Source organism: Nilaparvata lugens, chromosome 5, assembly GCF_014356525.2.
Source record: "Nilaparvata lugens isolate BPH chromosome 5, ASM1435652v1, whole genome shotgun sequence".
NCBI lineage: Eukaryota > Metazoa > Arthropoda > Insecta > Hemiptera > Delphacidae > Nilaparvata > Nilaparvata lugens.
In genome coordinates, this window is record NC_052508.1 from 16560534 (window position 1) to 16575218 (window position 14685).

The following is a 14685-nucleotide window of genomic DNA, read 5'->3' on the forward strand; positions in this document are numbered from 1 at the left end:
GTAGAGATTTTCATTTTCAATCTTTCCCACTCGAAATATTTTGTTTCAATTGTATCTGAAGCCTGATAATTGAGAATCTAAAATCAAACTTTGCATACATGAGGCGGAGCTCCTGAAATTTTACAGATCTGGAACTTGTGGCAGTTGATAGAGCTCATCAATGACTATTCTAAGTATAAATTTAATCAAAATCGTTGGAGCCGTTTTCGATAAAATCGTGAAAAACCCTGTTTTGACAACATTTTCGCCATTTTAGCCGCCATCTTGAATTGCATTTGATCGAAATTGTCGGATCCTTATATTGTAAGGACCTTAAGTTCCAAATTTCAAGTCATTCCGTTAATTGGGAGATGAGATATCGTGTACACAGACGCACATACACACACACACACACACACACATACATACAGACCAATACCCAAAAACTACTTTTTTGGACTCAGGGGGCCTAGAAATTTATTGTATAGAAATTTACAAATTGGGGTACCTAATTTTTTTCGGAAAGCAATACTTTCCTTACCTATGGTAATAGGGCAAGGAAAGTAAAAAACAGACCGAAATACAAATAAAAAACCATTAGCACTAAAGAGAGAGAATAGAGACTTGAAGACATAAAATATACATATCGAAACTGACCGAAATACTATAGAAACTTTTTCAATTGGAGTGGAATTTCTCACATGACATTTTCTTCAGAAATTCACAAGAACCAAACTTTAGTAATGCAGAGTGTTGATGAAATGCCGGCCACCAATGGAAGCACATGGAAAAGTTGTCCTCTGGTGTGCCCCCCCCCCTGACGAGGGATGTTTGATGGATTGGAAAAGTTTGCAAAAATCGAATACTGCTACATGACAAGAGAGAAAGAGCACTGATTCGAAAATTGTCATGCATTGAATGATATATGGGACTGCATACTAATCTGAATAAATCCTCTTATTCCCTAACTCTGAGAGACTCTTGCATAGCATTTGGAGAATTTGAAAACTGCAAAAAGGATACGATTAGAGACTGGACAGGTATTTATTTATCTATTCATTCATTTAGAATACTTTAAGAGCTGAATTGACTTACTCCCTAGCTGAATCACTTATTCCCTAGCTCTGAGAGACTCTCACATGGAATTTTGAGGAATTTAATTGCATATTGTCTATAAAATACGATATTCATCTATTCATTCATCTGAGATCCATAATGAGCCTCACAGAGAAATTAAAAGCCTAGTGTCACATTTAATACAATTATCATAATATAACAAATTCAACCTGAACTCAGAAATTGTGGAATGACGAGTTTTGTGAGCTAGCTAGTGGATTTATGTGGAGCTTTCCATTCATGTAATAGGTAATATTATTGTGGGCTAAGTAATTCACTCTCAGATACGGTAATTCATTGTTTGAGCAATATTCATCTCTATTCAACCTTATGAGCTGATTGTGAGCTTTCAACCAAATGTCCCATGTTCACTTGATATTCACTTCATGGTTAATATCCACCGCGATGTTGATAAACCTTCAATCTCAAGGTGTTTAGTCGATTCTCGAAATTTGCTTCATATTAATAGAAAGAAAAATAAAAATATTTGTACCCTTTTTGAAATATTTAATCACAACATGTTTCGGACATTGATGCCATTTTCAAGTGGAGACATGTTGTGATTGAATATTTCAAGAAGGGTACTAAGATCTTTATTTTTCTTTCTATTTCTATAAAAGTAGCCCTATACAGAAAAGAGATAAATAAGATTGCTTCATATTATTTACTAATCACAATATTTCTGATTGGAGATTTTTTTAGGATAGAATCATCTGCCTATTACCTTTTATATTCGAACAATGATGATAATTATTGATGATAATGGTGATAAATTATGATGAACAATGATGAAAGTCCTAACTTCGCCTAATAGAGATTTTTTTCATAATAATAATCTAAAATAAATTGACAAAGCTTCAGCGGTGAAAAGAATTCTAGAACATTTCAACATCAAAAGCCCGTAAATTTTAATGAAATACAAAAGCTGCCTGCATTATTAATCATGTAACTAGTAATAATAATAATGAACATTTATTCCGATAATTCTATCCACATTCAAATTACACAATTCATTCTCGGAGTAATTGTGAGGCCGTTCTCTATTTGACACGAGGTATTAAGAGAAACGACAGTGAATAAATTATAGTATATTTATTGAGTGAAAAATAATCTGTTTTAATTAACCAGCGAACGAACGCTTCAATTGTAATTGAATTCTCTGTTCTCGACAAAACCAAATGACAAGTAGCACTATCATCATCATTATCATCGTCACCATCATCACAATAATCATCATCAACATCATCATTCTTGGTCATCATCTGTCTGCGTACTAACGAGGAAAACAAGAAGGTCCATCATGGACAATTGGACATACATTTATTTCATTGCATGCATGCATATAATGTTGAAATGCCGAGAACGCTTTGTCGTTCCACATTGGAAGACAGGTTATTATTTTGAACTGTATACAAATTGGGGATAACATTCGACTTATTCATATCCGGCAAGCAGTGAAGTTCTGTTTTTCAATAAAATTTTTATGGACAGGAATAGAAAGCGGGGAAGAACTATTGATTCTCATGAAAAATATTGTTCACAATTTTTTTGCAGTGATGCCCAAATGAGCTTTCAAGCATGTGCGTGGGTAATGGGAAGTGCGTGGGTAATTTTATAAGGTCAGAGTAGCAAACTATCCTGGCTAAAACCATTAATTTTTATAAAATTGTTCACATATTACCAGTGCTATCCTGCTAATACGTGAAACTCCTATATGGCAACAAATAATTTTCTCACTGTTTCTGGGAAAATTGTTGAGAAACAGAGGTCGCTTGCCCTTTGCTAAAACTGAATCGAAATAGCTGGCGATTAATACTGAAATTTGAACATATTATATTGTCACAAAGTATTTTGTCTATTTGTGAGCATCTACGGTTTGCTAACTTCACAACCTGATGTTCTTGTCTGCAAATTTATTATTTTGTGGTATGATAGAGTTTTCTCATACCTTTTTCGGTATTTATACCAATGAAAAATAATGTTACCGATATGAGAAAAAGTTGTTCCATCACCGATCCAACAGGTCAGTATTTGAATCGTCAGGAGAAGAACTAACTTATTTAGAACAGGTATAATCCGATACCAACCAATATTCATCCGATACCAATATACAATCATATCCAATCCGAAACCAATATTCATTTAATTTATATTGTCACAAAGTATTTTGTGACAAAGGAGAGAGAGTCAAAACGCTGCAAACGAGTTTGATCTAAAACGAAGGAGTGTTTATGATACGCATCCCCACTCTTTCTCTATTTCTTGAGATATCAGCTGATGAGAAGAAACTTTGGGAGGTTTGAGGAGAGAGTGAGGTAGTGAGATTTTAGCTTCTCTCGTGATAGTTAGTGAAACCTAGACGCGTGATAATATCAAACTGAACAACATTAACTCATAATATTAAACTGAACATTTAACTCAAGACAAGACAAAAATTATGGCTTTCACAGATAAACATCCAACCCGGTCAAAAATTGTGATTGACAATGAAGTTCTAGAACAAGTGTCGAAATATACATATTTAGGATGCGACATCAGTTATAGTGAAGATTTGGATATCAAGAAAAAGATTGGAAAATTCCAAGTGGTATGTGGCAATATTAGCAGAACCTTGGGGAAGCAAGCACGGATAGAAACTATAATGACATTTTATAGAATAATGGCTGCTCCAGTCCTCCTCTACGGAAGTGAGTCGTGGGTTACAACTAAACCCCTAGAGAGTAGAGTGCAGGCGGCGGAGATGCGATTCCTCCGGAGAACCAAGGGCTGCGATAGAAGGGACCACATCAGAAACGATGATATCCGAGCAGAGCTAGGAATTTACAGCTTGTTGGAAAAAATCACACAATACCGGAAGCAGTGGAAAGACCATGTGGAAAGAATGCCGGCAGAAAGGCTTCCACTACAGATATTGAATTATAAACCGGCAGGGAAAAGATCTATTGGTAGGCCACGGAAGAGATGGCAATAAATACACTACTTGTATATATTATAGCGTAATTTTGTAATAATTGGAATATAGATACTAATAAGCTGTTTGTAAGTCGGAACAGGCATTAACCTAATCCTTGTACGTAAGATGATGATGACATTTAACTCAACTACTAGTGGCGTAAATCTACTCTGCTTTGCTTTATTCAATAACTGCTAATAAGATTTTATTCATCCTGAAACTGTGCAAAGATGTCAGAATCATGTGATATTTGAGGAGTTCCAAGACGGAAAACTGGTACATGATTGAGGCTTTTCAAACAGAAAATTGAATAGATAAATTTCATCACTTACCTTATGGAGTGTCCTTGGGAACAAAGTACCTTGTACTCTGATGTTTTTGTAGTCACAAGTCTGCTGGAACAGAGAAACATAAATGTTTTCAAATTTCCCAATCACATTCAAATATAAACCAAGAATCTTGTGGATAACAGTTTCATATTCACAAACAGGAATACCTTTGTTAAAATTTCCCATTCACATTCGAATACAACCGTAAAAATCTTGTGAATAACAGGGTTTCATGATTATCACAAACAGGGAAATCTGTCTGTGTGTAAACAACGCAAAGAGCCGTTGATTTTCAACTGTCTGTTGGAACCCGCTAGCTTTCAGAAATGTCTTGTTCTAAAAACAGTCCTGTCTACAGACTATAGAGTTTGTAATAAATTCTAAACTCTCTGGTCTCGCCTGACTGACAAACATGGATGTTGTAGCCTTTTCATGCTGTTCTGGGAAAAAACAACCAGCTTCATTTCCTCTAACTTTAAATTTTTGACCCAATCAAATTATTTTCGTAAAATATGAGTCAAATCGTATAAAATATTGCATTTTCAATAATTTTACTTGTATTATGTGTTAAGAGAACAATTATGGGATATTATCCTTGTGCTCTCATATGTATCTCAAATAAATAAAATTTATAATAATTTGAATAATGTGAATCTTAATATTTTATTTATTTAATAAAATGTGAAATGTGTAAATTTATTTAATAGATAAAATATTGAAATTCACATTGAAAAAAATAAATAAAACCTGAAGGGCCGAATGAAATTTGGTTTGAAACAGTTTTGCAAAAGTCTTTCAATACAATAATAAGATAAGATGATAAGATTCTTCTTCTTCTTCTTCTTCTTCTTCTTCTTCTTCTTCTTCTTCTTCTTCTTCTTCTTCTTCTTCTTCTTCTTCTTCTTCTTCTTCTTCTTCTTCTTCTTCTTCATCTACGAATATAATATTATTCAGTATGTTATTCATCGTCCTGCCGTTACCCCTGTCTCTGATTTTCATTTAGTTGTTAGATGATAGTGATTAGACTCGTTGAAAGTGCTTGGGGTGTTCACTGTTCACAGCTGTTGTCGTTGCTTTGAAGTGGAGTGGATTGGAGCGTCGAATTAACATAAATGACGGAGGCTAAGACACCAAAGGCTATTCCTTATTCAAGTCACTCAAGTAGCATCTCAAATATTGCATCACGTCTTTGCTTAGAGGCAAGATGTCTTCGCATCATCCTACGTAGTCTAGTGTCTAAAGCAAGCAATTGATTGCTTTGCTATGTAAATCAAATTCCAAGACTACTTCATGGGGGCTCTGAGCTGTAAACCTTCTTCAATGTAAGCAGGATTGTTACCTTTGGCAAATGGGATCTCATGTAAATATGGAGGAGATTACATGGCGTACAAGCGTGTAAGTGGGGAACGATGCGAAATGTCCGGTTCTAAACCATCAATAACGGGCTGGTATGGTGTGTGTTGATGGATCTTGTATAGGTGCGTACTGATATACGCGCCGCGAACATGAGCAATTCACTTTTAATCAGCTGATTATATCTGTATTTTTATAGAAACGGTAAGATACAGACATAAAAAGCTTGGCATCAGCTGATTAAAAGTGAATTGCTCATGTTCGCGGCGCGTAAATCTGTACGCACCTTAAGATTGACTATATCGTGAATCTTACTTTTGTAGTCTTCATTGATTTTACTGGAATATTTGTTAACCTTTTCCATTCATGAGAATTATATGGGCCTGGATATTTATTTATCCAATCAATTAAAAAGACTTGTGGATTTACTCTGTGGTTTTATTAATGCTTCTGTAGCAATCACCCCTCCATACTCGATTAAAAAATTTCAAACTCTTCCTCCACTCCAAAGTTCATAAGTATTCTTCATACATCTTCAGCTGTAGTATCCAAATTTCTGAATCTCTTCATCTTGTTCATTCATCAATCCATCCTTATTGATCTAATTATACATAATTCATCAAAATACACAATTTCTTAACCATTTACTGACTAGGATTGCTTTTGAATTTATAACATTTGTTGATTAAGAATTGTTATTGTGAATTTTTCGATAAGTGGAAATACACAGTTTTTATTTTTGTCACATCCACATTATTAGACTTGTACACAGGACTGCGGTTTTGTGTTGAAACTAAATCTCCAGCTATAGTATCTGAAACTCTATAATATGAAGCTATAGTATCCCAAGTTCTGAAACTCTTCATCATGTTCAATCATTGACCGATTCATTTATTGAGCCAGTAATAAATAATTCATTAAAATTCTTGCTAAAATAGATCATTGAGTGATAAATCAAGCTGTTAACCATCGTAATAATTGTAAACATTATTGGGATTGAGTAGTATCATAGAGAAACAATAGCGTTAGTAGATATCCCATGGTATAGGGCGTTTATATCGCAACTTTTACTGTTATCTCAAGCCGATTACTGTCGATTATTGTCGATTTTTACTGTTTTGACCGGGTAAGAGTGTTTGAACGGCACAATATGAGAGACTACCAGCGTGATAAAGCTTCACAGGAAAGAGCTACGTGGACTATCAGCTGGGGATAACAGTAAAAGTTGCGACATAAACGCCCTATACCATGGGATATCTACTTATGCTATTGTTTCTCTATGGTAGTATTGAGCAAATTTGTTGGTACATAATTATACTGACTATGTTGAAATTCATTGTTATTAGTATTTTCTCTGTTTGTTACTACAACATACTCCCATCCTTTAGGAAGCTGGAACAATTTTTGAGACTTGACTTCTCTATTCATCTTGAATTATCGATTTCTCATACAAACGCATCATGTGTGCATCTTTCTCAGTGAAAATCAATATGTTATTATGATTGTGGAAAATCAGTTCAACTATTAAATATTCTGGGCCCGGTTGCACAGAAGCCGGTTAAAATTTAATCTTGATAAATTCCACGAGAACCAATCACACAGGGCTTTTTCGAAAAGAAGGTTTCTCTGTTTGGCTCTCGTTAAAGTAATCATAACAAAAATTCAACCAGCACTAAGTATTTTTAATCTCAACACATGAACTTTCAAGTGAGAAAGACACTAAAGATTCAGCGCAGCTTCGCCTGAAATGAAATTTATAATAGAAATTGGACTGTTCTTCAAAGAGTTCAAAGAGAGAGAACCATTTAAAACTGAATAGAATTAAGTTAACCTCTGTTGGATTAAAAATGTTAAAAGAGGTCGTTCAAGGATGTGGAATTGAAATTACGATTTGGTCACGACCGATGATGAAAAATGAAATTTAGTTTCACCTTTATTTGATGACATAGTTCTTTCGAAGGAGCTATATGATAATCGTGTTTGAAGTTGTAATTGAAAAATCTCAATTTTCCACCTGAAGTGATTCTGGATTCGAAATAATACTGTTGCCTGAAGAAGTTATATTGGAAAAAAGCCAGAACCAATCATCCATGAATCCAATATCAATATTGCACGAGTTCTGCGAGAGCCTTGTGTTTGTTAGTTGGGTAGATGGTGGAAAAATTCTAGTCCCAAGTGACAATAAATTTTCAGTAAACATTCTCGGATCTCGTTTCGCACGTAAATCAACAGCAGTGTTATATAGCTAACAAGCGCCTGTCCTTCTGTTTGAAATTAGTGCACGTTACGCCATCTGCTGCAAAGCAAAAAAATATTCAAGCTTCGGATTTCAACTTGTATTTTTATCAAAGGCGATGGTAGATTTCGGAAGCCACAGTTGTGGCTACAACTACTGTTTAAGCTGCAAAATATGCGCTGGATATTTGTGGAATAAATGTTATTTTTGTGGATATGCAGTAATGCTGGTGCAAGTTTGTAACAGTATAGCTACGATATACCGTTCGATAATTTCTCAAATTTAAATGTTCAAAAATTCATTCAGTTCTCCATCATTTTTGTAATAATGTTAATGGAAAAGAATATTCTGAACATGGAATTATTACCGGGTAGACCTCAATGAAAGCTGTTATAGAAACAATAGAGATTCTTATCTAAGACTCGAGGCTTCTTGCCTTTGTACACTATAAATAGTCCAAAAAGTAGGTTATAATCCATACACTTGAATTGCGGTCGTCATACTCCTAATTCTAATACTTTTTCTCATTTAATTTTTATCTCTTGATCTACAATAATAATCAATGATCAATTAGTTTATTATTCTTTGAACTATCAAGATGACTTTAGTACTATTTTGGTTATCATGATTATATATTGAACAGGGATTTTATTTTATTTGGTTATTGATATAATACTTCACTTAATATTAGGCTAATGCATCCCAGAGAATTTTCTTTATTTTGTTTTATCGGTGTTGTCATGAGGTTTGACATACGTATATGATCGCTTGCGGTCGTCATATTCCTAATTCTAATACTTTTTCGCATTTAATTTTTATCTCTTTATTTGCAATAATAATCAATGATCAATTAGTTTATTAATCTTTGTACTATTAAGATGACTTAAGTACTATTTTGGCTATCATGATCACATATTAAACAGGGATTTTATTTTATTTAGTTATAGATATAATACTTCACTTATCATAAGGTTAATGCATCCCAGAGAATTTCTTTATTTTGTTTTATCGGTGTTGTCATGAGGTTTGATATGCGTATGATCATTTTATTTATTTTCAATAATAATCAAAAATCAATTAGCTTATTACACTATGAACTATCTAGATGACCTGAAGCGTTTATTTTTAAGGGAGGATTAATTTTTAGTTCTAGACTTGACGAGACGATGGGGAAAAATTATGAATTAATAATGAAAAACGGTAGGGCGAGGAGGGCATATTTTGTTTAATCTTTCTTTTCTTGAAATGGAAAGGCACGAAACGGAATTGGAAAACTATAACAGTATATCTTGTGTAGAGTTGAATGACTTCAACTCTCTTAATGATTTCTTTATTGATGATAATTTGAAGATATTTCATTTAAACATAAGAAGTTATAACGAAAACTTTGATAACTTAGCAATTGGTTTAAATATAGTGAAACACAAAATGGACATTATAATATTGTCTGAAACTTGGCTTAACGAAGATGATGTAGGACAATTGTTGGATGGATACGATACTTTGCGTACGACATCAAAACGTACCAGGAATGACGGAGTACTTGTTTTCATAAGGAAAACATTATCAGCAGTGGGAACTAGTATTAATATAGGAGGAGTAAATGCATTAGAAATAGATTTTCATTACGACAACAAAAGTTATTGTTTACTTGCTGCCTATAGAACACATGACTCAATCGTTTCTTGCTTCATAGATCATTTAAGCGATTACTGCAATAAGACGACTAGAGATAAAACATATATAAAAGCTGGGGATATAAATATAAATATTTTGAAACAGGATGAACAAACCGATTTATACTTGGAGGTATTATGCGAGAACGGATTTGTTAATTGTATCGATAAGCCAACAAGAGTTCATAATATTAGTAGTACATTAATAGATCATATGTTTATAAAAAAAGACGACATTGACATGGTTCAGTCGGCAGTAGTTAGAGTACCAATAACTGATCATTACGCTTTGGCTCTCCAGGTGAGTTCTAAGAGTTCAAGAGGAAAAGATACCTCCTCTCCTAAATTTATTATAGATAACAACATATTTTTTTCTTTGCTTGAAAAAGAATCGTGGGATACGGTATTGATTGAAAATGATGTGAATAGCGCAACTAATAATTTTTATCTAACCGTTAATAAGTTTATCGATAAGTCCAGGAAATGTGTTGTGCAAACTAATCCAAAATTCAAAAAAATCAAGCCGTGGATAACTGAAGGGCTGGTCAGGTCGGTTAGAGAAAGAGATAAATTGTACAAATTAGTTAAGAAACAACCATTTAATGTTGAGCTTGTGAATTACTTTAAGGCCTATAGGAATAGATTAAGTTGCTTGTTAAAAAACACTAAGAATCAATACTATAGAGATAAATTGAATGAAGCTGGAAACGATCCAAAAAAGTTTTGGCGTGTGATTAATGAGATATCAGGTCGAGATAACAAGAAACCGAGTTTTTCATTAGAACATTTTTCTAAGGAGGTCGAAAATCACCATCACTTAAATCAAAGACTATTGTTCGAATACCGAATTCCACTTCAAAGAGGTTACTGATAATGATATTTTGCGCACTGTTTTAGAACTGAGAGGAATGTCTGCACCGGGTCATGATGGAATATCTACTAAAATTTTCAAACAACATATAAAATTATTCGTAAAACCTCTAAAGTACATATACAACTTGAGTATCTCACAAGGCATCTTTCCAGATACTTTTAAGATAGCCAAAATTTTTCCACTGTTCAAAAATGGAGATAAGTCTGAAAAGAGTAACTATAGACCGATTTCTTTGTTAAGTGTTTTTTCTAAAGTTTTGGAAAAAATAGTTAAACATCAATTGAGTGATTACATTGAAACCAACAACATTCTAACTAACAAACAGTTCGGTTTCAGGAAAAACAAAAATATTTCTGATGCTCTTTTCAGCCTGACGCAAGAGATTGATCAGGCTTCAAGTGTTAATCTGGAAAGTTTAGTAATATTTCTCGATTTGGCAAAGGCCTTCGATACCGTTGACCGACAAAAACTGCTGAAAAAACTTGATTTTATTGGAATTCGTGATATTTCATATCAATGGTTCAAAAGTTATCTTTCTGATAGAAAACAAATTGTTCAAATATTAGGAGTAGATAGTAAACCAAATGTAATAGAGTATGGTGTGGTCCAAGGAAGTACTTTGGGTCCCTTACTGTTTTTAATCTATGTTAATAATGTGTCAAAAGTTCCAATCAAGGGAAATCTATTTTTATTTGCTGACGACACAGCAATACATGTGACTGGTAAAAATAAACAAGAACTGTACCAAAACGCTACATCAGATCTTCATCTCTTGAAGAAATGGTTTGATAATAACATATTGACTTTAAATATTAAGAAATCTAAATTCATAGAATTTTTTTCCAGAAGAAGGCAAGAAGACAGAATTAATAACATCACTCTACATTCTTGTACTGAACCTACCAATATACAATGTAACTGTGAATCGATTGAAAGTGTAGTAGCTTATAAATATTTAGGAGTAATGATAGATGAGAAATTGAATTGGTCGGCTCATATTGCATTCTTGAAAAGTAAAATTCGCAAAGCCATTTACATTTCCTACCAATTAAACAAAATTCTATCACTAAAAGAGCTACGAAATATATATTTTTCTTATGTTCAGTCACTTATCGAAGTGGGAATTTTAGCTTATGGGGGTGCCTATAAAACATTACTAAAACCCTTGGAAGTTACACAGAAATCTATTATCAAAACAGCATTAAGAAAACGTATACGCACTCCTACTGATGAAATTTTTGAAGAATTCAATGTTTTAAGTATAAGGCAAATTTATGTAAGAAATATATTATTATACATGTACAAAAATCATAAAGATATGTTTAAGAAAATTGAGCACAGCTATCGAACTCGTTCGTCAGAAGCAATAGGAATCCAAGTTCCAAGGCTAGTCAAAACTCATTCCACTACTAATACTTATTATATAGCACACACTCTGTATAGAAATCTGCCTGAAAATCTACGTAATACCGAAGGTAAATCCAAAAATATTTATAAAAAAAATGTTAATGTCTGGTTAAAGGAGATTGGGAGGACAAATATAGAAGTGATAATTCATTCTTTGTATAAATAAAGCAAATGTCGTGTAATGATAGTCCAAATTTAACTCTAAATGTTTACATCTTTTATACTTAAAATCCTTTAAACTTCAAATTTTCTCTGATATTAATACCTGGTTTACCCAAGAATGTGATAGATGCAAGTATGGGGACAGTCCGACGTTAGCCAATCATCGCCAAGACCCTCTTCCACACACAGGCTTTGCCTTTGTGGAGAGTTTTCATGATGTTTTTTAAAATATAATGTTGTATTTTCTGGAGCTACGATATAATAACAACTAGATTTAGTTATAATGATTAATTTTTTAGTTCAACTGTAAGTTTTATTTATGATTGTTTGGTTGCAGAAGATGTAACATTGTTGTATAATATGAATATTTGTACCCTGAAATCATGATAATAAAAACCAATTTGATTTGATTTGATTTGATTTGAATTCAGGTCCAATGCTCAGTCCAAACATTTGCAAACAGGAAAGTACAAATTTAGATTGTTTACAAACCAAATTGAATGACTAACAAAATAACACTCACCAATCACTTAAAACTGTAAAATAATGATCAACTTTGATTTTTTTCATATACTTTAATTTAGAATGATATACTATGTTTGCTACAATATATTTGTTAATATAATTTAAAAAAAAATCGATCTTGAATAAAATCATATCGTTGGTCATGTCAAACAATCAGATATTTTGATCAAGTCGATTTAAATTTCCAGATAATATTTGTCGTGAGATGAGCTGATTAATTGCAATAGTTCAAAGGCTGAACATAATTCTGTTTCACTCCCACACACACACTCGCATCTCCCACTATCGACAGACGACTAAATTAGCAGCTGTTTTCCCAAGGATAAATAATTATTATTCTTCTCATGTCCTTCAGTGTGCTTCCCAGGGATGAGACCTAATGCAATCGAATTTTTATTGTATAAAACTACTATGTTCCAAATTTTGTGAACATCGTTAGAGCCGTTTTCGAGATCCGTTGGACATGAATAATAGTATATTTCGCACCTAGGGTCGAAAATGTACGTTTTCCGGCTCGAGATCGCGGTTTTCAAGTTCGAGACGAAGTCGAGAACTTGAAGCATTCGAGAGCCGGAAAAACATTTTTGCCCGTGTTGCGAACGCTATTTTTCGCCACACCAAAAAAAAAAACTTCCCAATATATAAGAAATTGAAAAATAAATAAAATTCAAACAGCCTATTTTGATAGTTTGAATCTTGGTGATGACAACTTCTACTGTCAATTAATTTCAATATTACTAATTAATAATTTACAATAGTGACCATATTTTTATACTATTAATATTTCGAATAATTGTTTGAATTTTTATAGCTCGCGCTTTGCGCTCGGTGCAATATCTCATGGATAGATGGATGAATAGAATTTTTATTACTATTTTGAAATAATGTGAAAATAAATATAATTGCATATTTCACAGTTTTGTCTCAAAATATATCAAAAAAATTGATTGAAATTTAAATTACAGTAACTAATATAAAAAATAGCTAATAAAAGTCGTAATTCATTGACAAAAAAAAATGTCATTGACCGAGATTCAAACCTAGATCATGATTGTTATTCACTGAGCTTTGAGGTTTGATGTATTACGCCTTTACGCTCTCGGCCATTCCATATTGTTGAACGAGGGGGCCTGACTGAAACACTTAGCCGGTTTGCCGGCATTTCCACAACAAAATATTGCTCTGAAAATAGTTAAATCATAGAGAAAACATTCGAAGATTTAATCTTGAGTGGGCCTAATGTTTTCTCTATATGGTTTAATATTGAATAAAAATTATCTAAAAGTTTTAATAATAAATTACAGAAAAATTACTAGGAATTTTTCAGTCAAGGCTGAGTTTTACCAGTAGGCTTACCTTAAACTTCAGATCTCTGCTGTATTTTCTTATTACCGTATTATTGTTGATTGTATTGCATTAAGAAGTGGAATTCGACAATAAAAAAGAAACAATTATTACTCTACCTCACTTTTAAATATTGATACAATTATTGTACTTTGATTTCAAATTCGATTCTTCACTTTTAAATACTTGCGATACGTACCTTTCTGACAATGGACAATGCAACCAACATTAATATTGTTGAGGCTATGGAGATATCATCGTATTCTATTGTTTGATATCAAAAACACAATAACAAATATTAAATTATGAAACAGTAATTTATAAAATATATTATAGACATAATACCGCGATTCACGATACATAATTATATAGATTATTACAGTCGTTATGAGATTATCTCTCTATGATTTTTGTGAGATCGGACACGATCAGCTGTTATTCAAGGTCATTTTACAGCCCTAGGGCCGTAAAGTTTTACCGGCCTGGTCGGAAAACAATCACTTTCGGCCTCCATATGACGCACGTAAACCAGCTCATTACATCCAAGTGTGGCGAAAATAAATATATACAGAAATCGCTCGCATAATAGACACACATGTTCACCACACTCGCACTAAAATTATTGTGTATTATTGACTAATGAACTACTACTTATTTTATTCCAATCATCGATTAAGGTCAGCTAATAGTCAACGGAATTGAGAATATATTATATATAATATAAGGTTAAT

At 33.0% G+C, this 14685-nt stretch overlaps 1 protein-coding gene across 1 annotated transcript in view; it reads right to left on the reverse strand.

Annotated features, from left to right (window-relative positions):
- Positions 1–14685, reverse strand: part of LOC111045768 (adenylate cyclase type 2) — a 325456-nt gene that overhangs the window by 287698 nt on the left and 23073 nt on the right. Inside the window, exon 2 of the mRNA XM_039429390.1 lies at positions 4381–4440. The gene's annotated coding sequence lies outside the window, so the exon portion shown is untranslated. The remainder of the gene's footprint in view (positions 1–4380; positions 4441–14685) is intronic.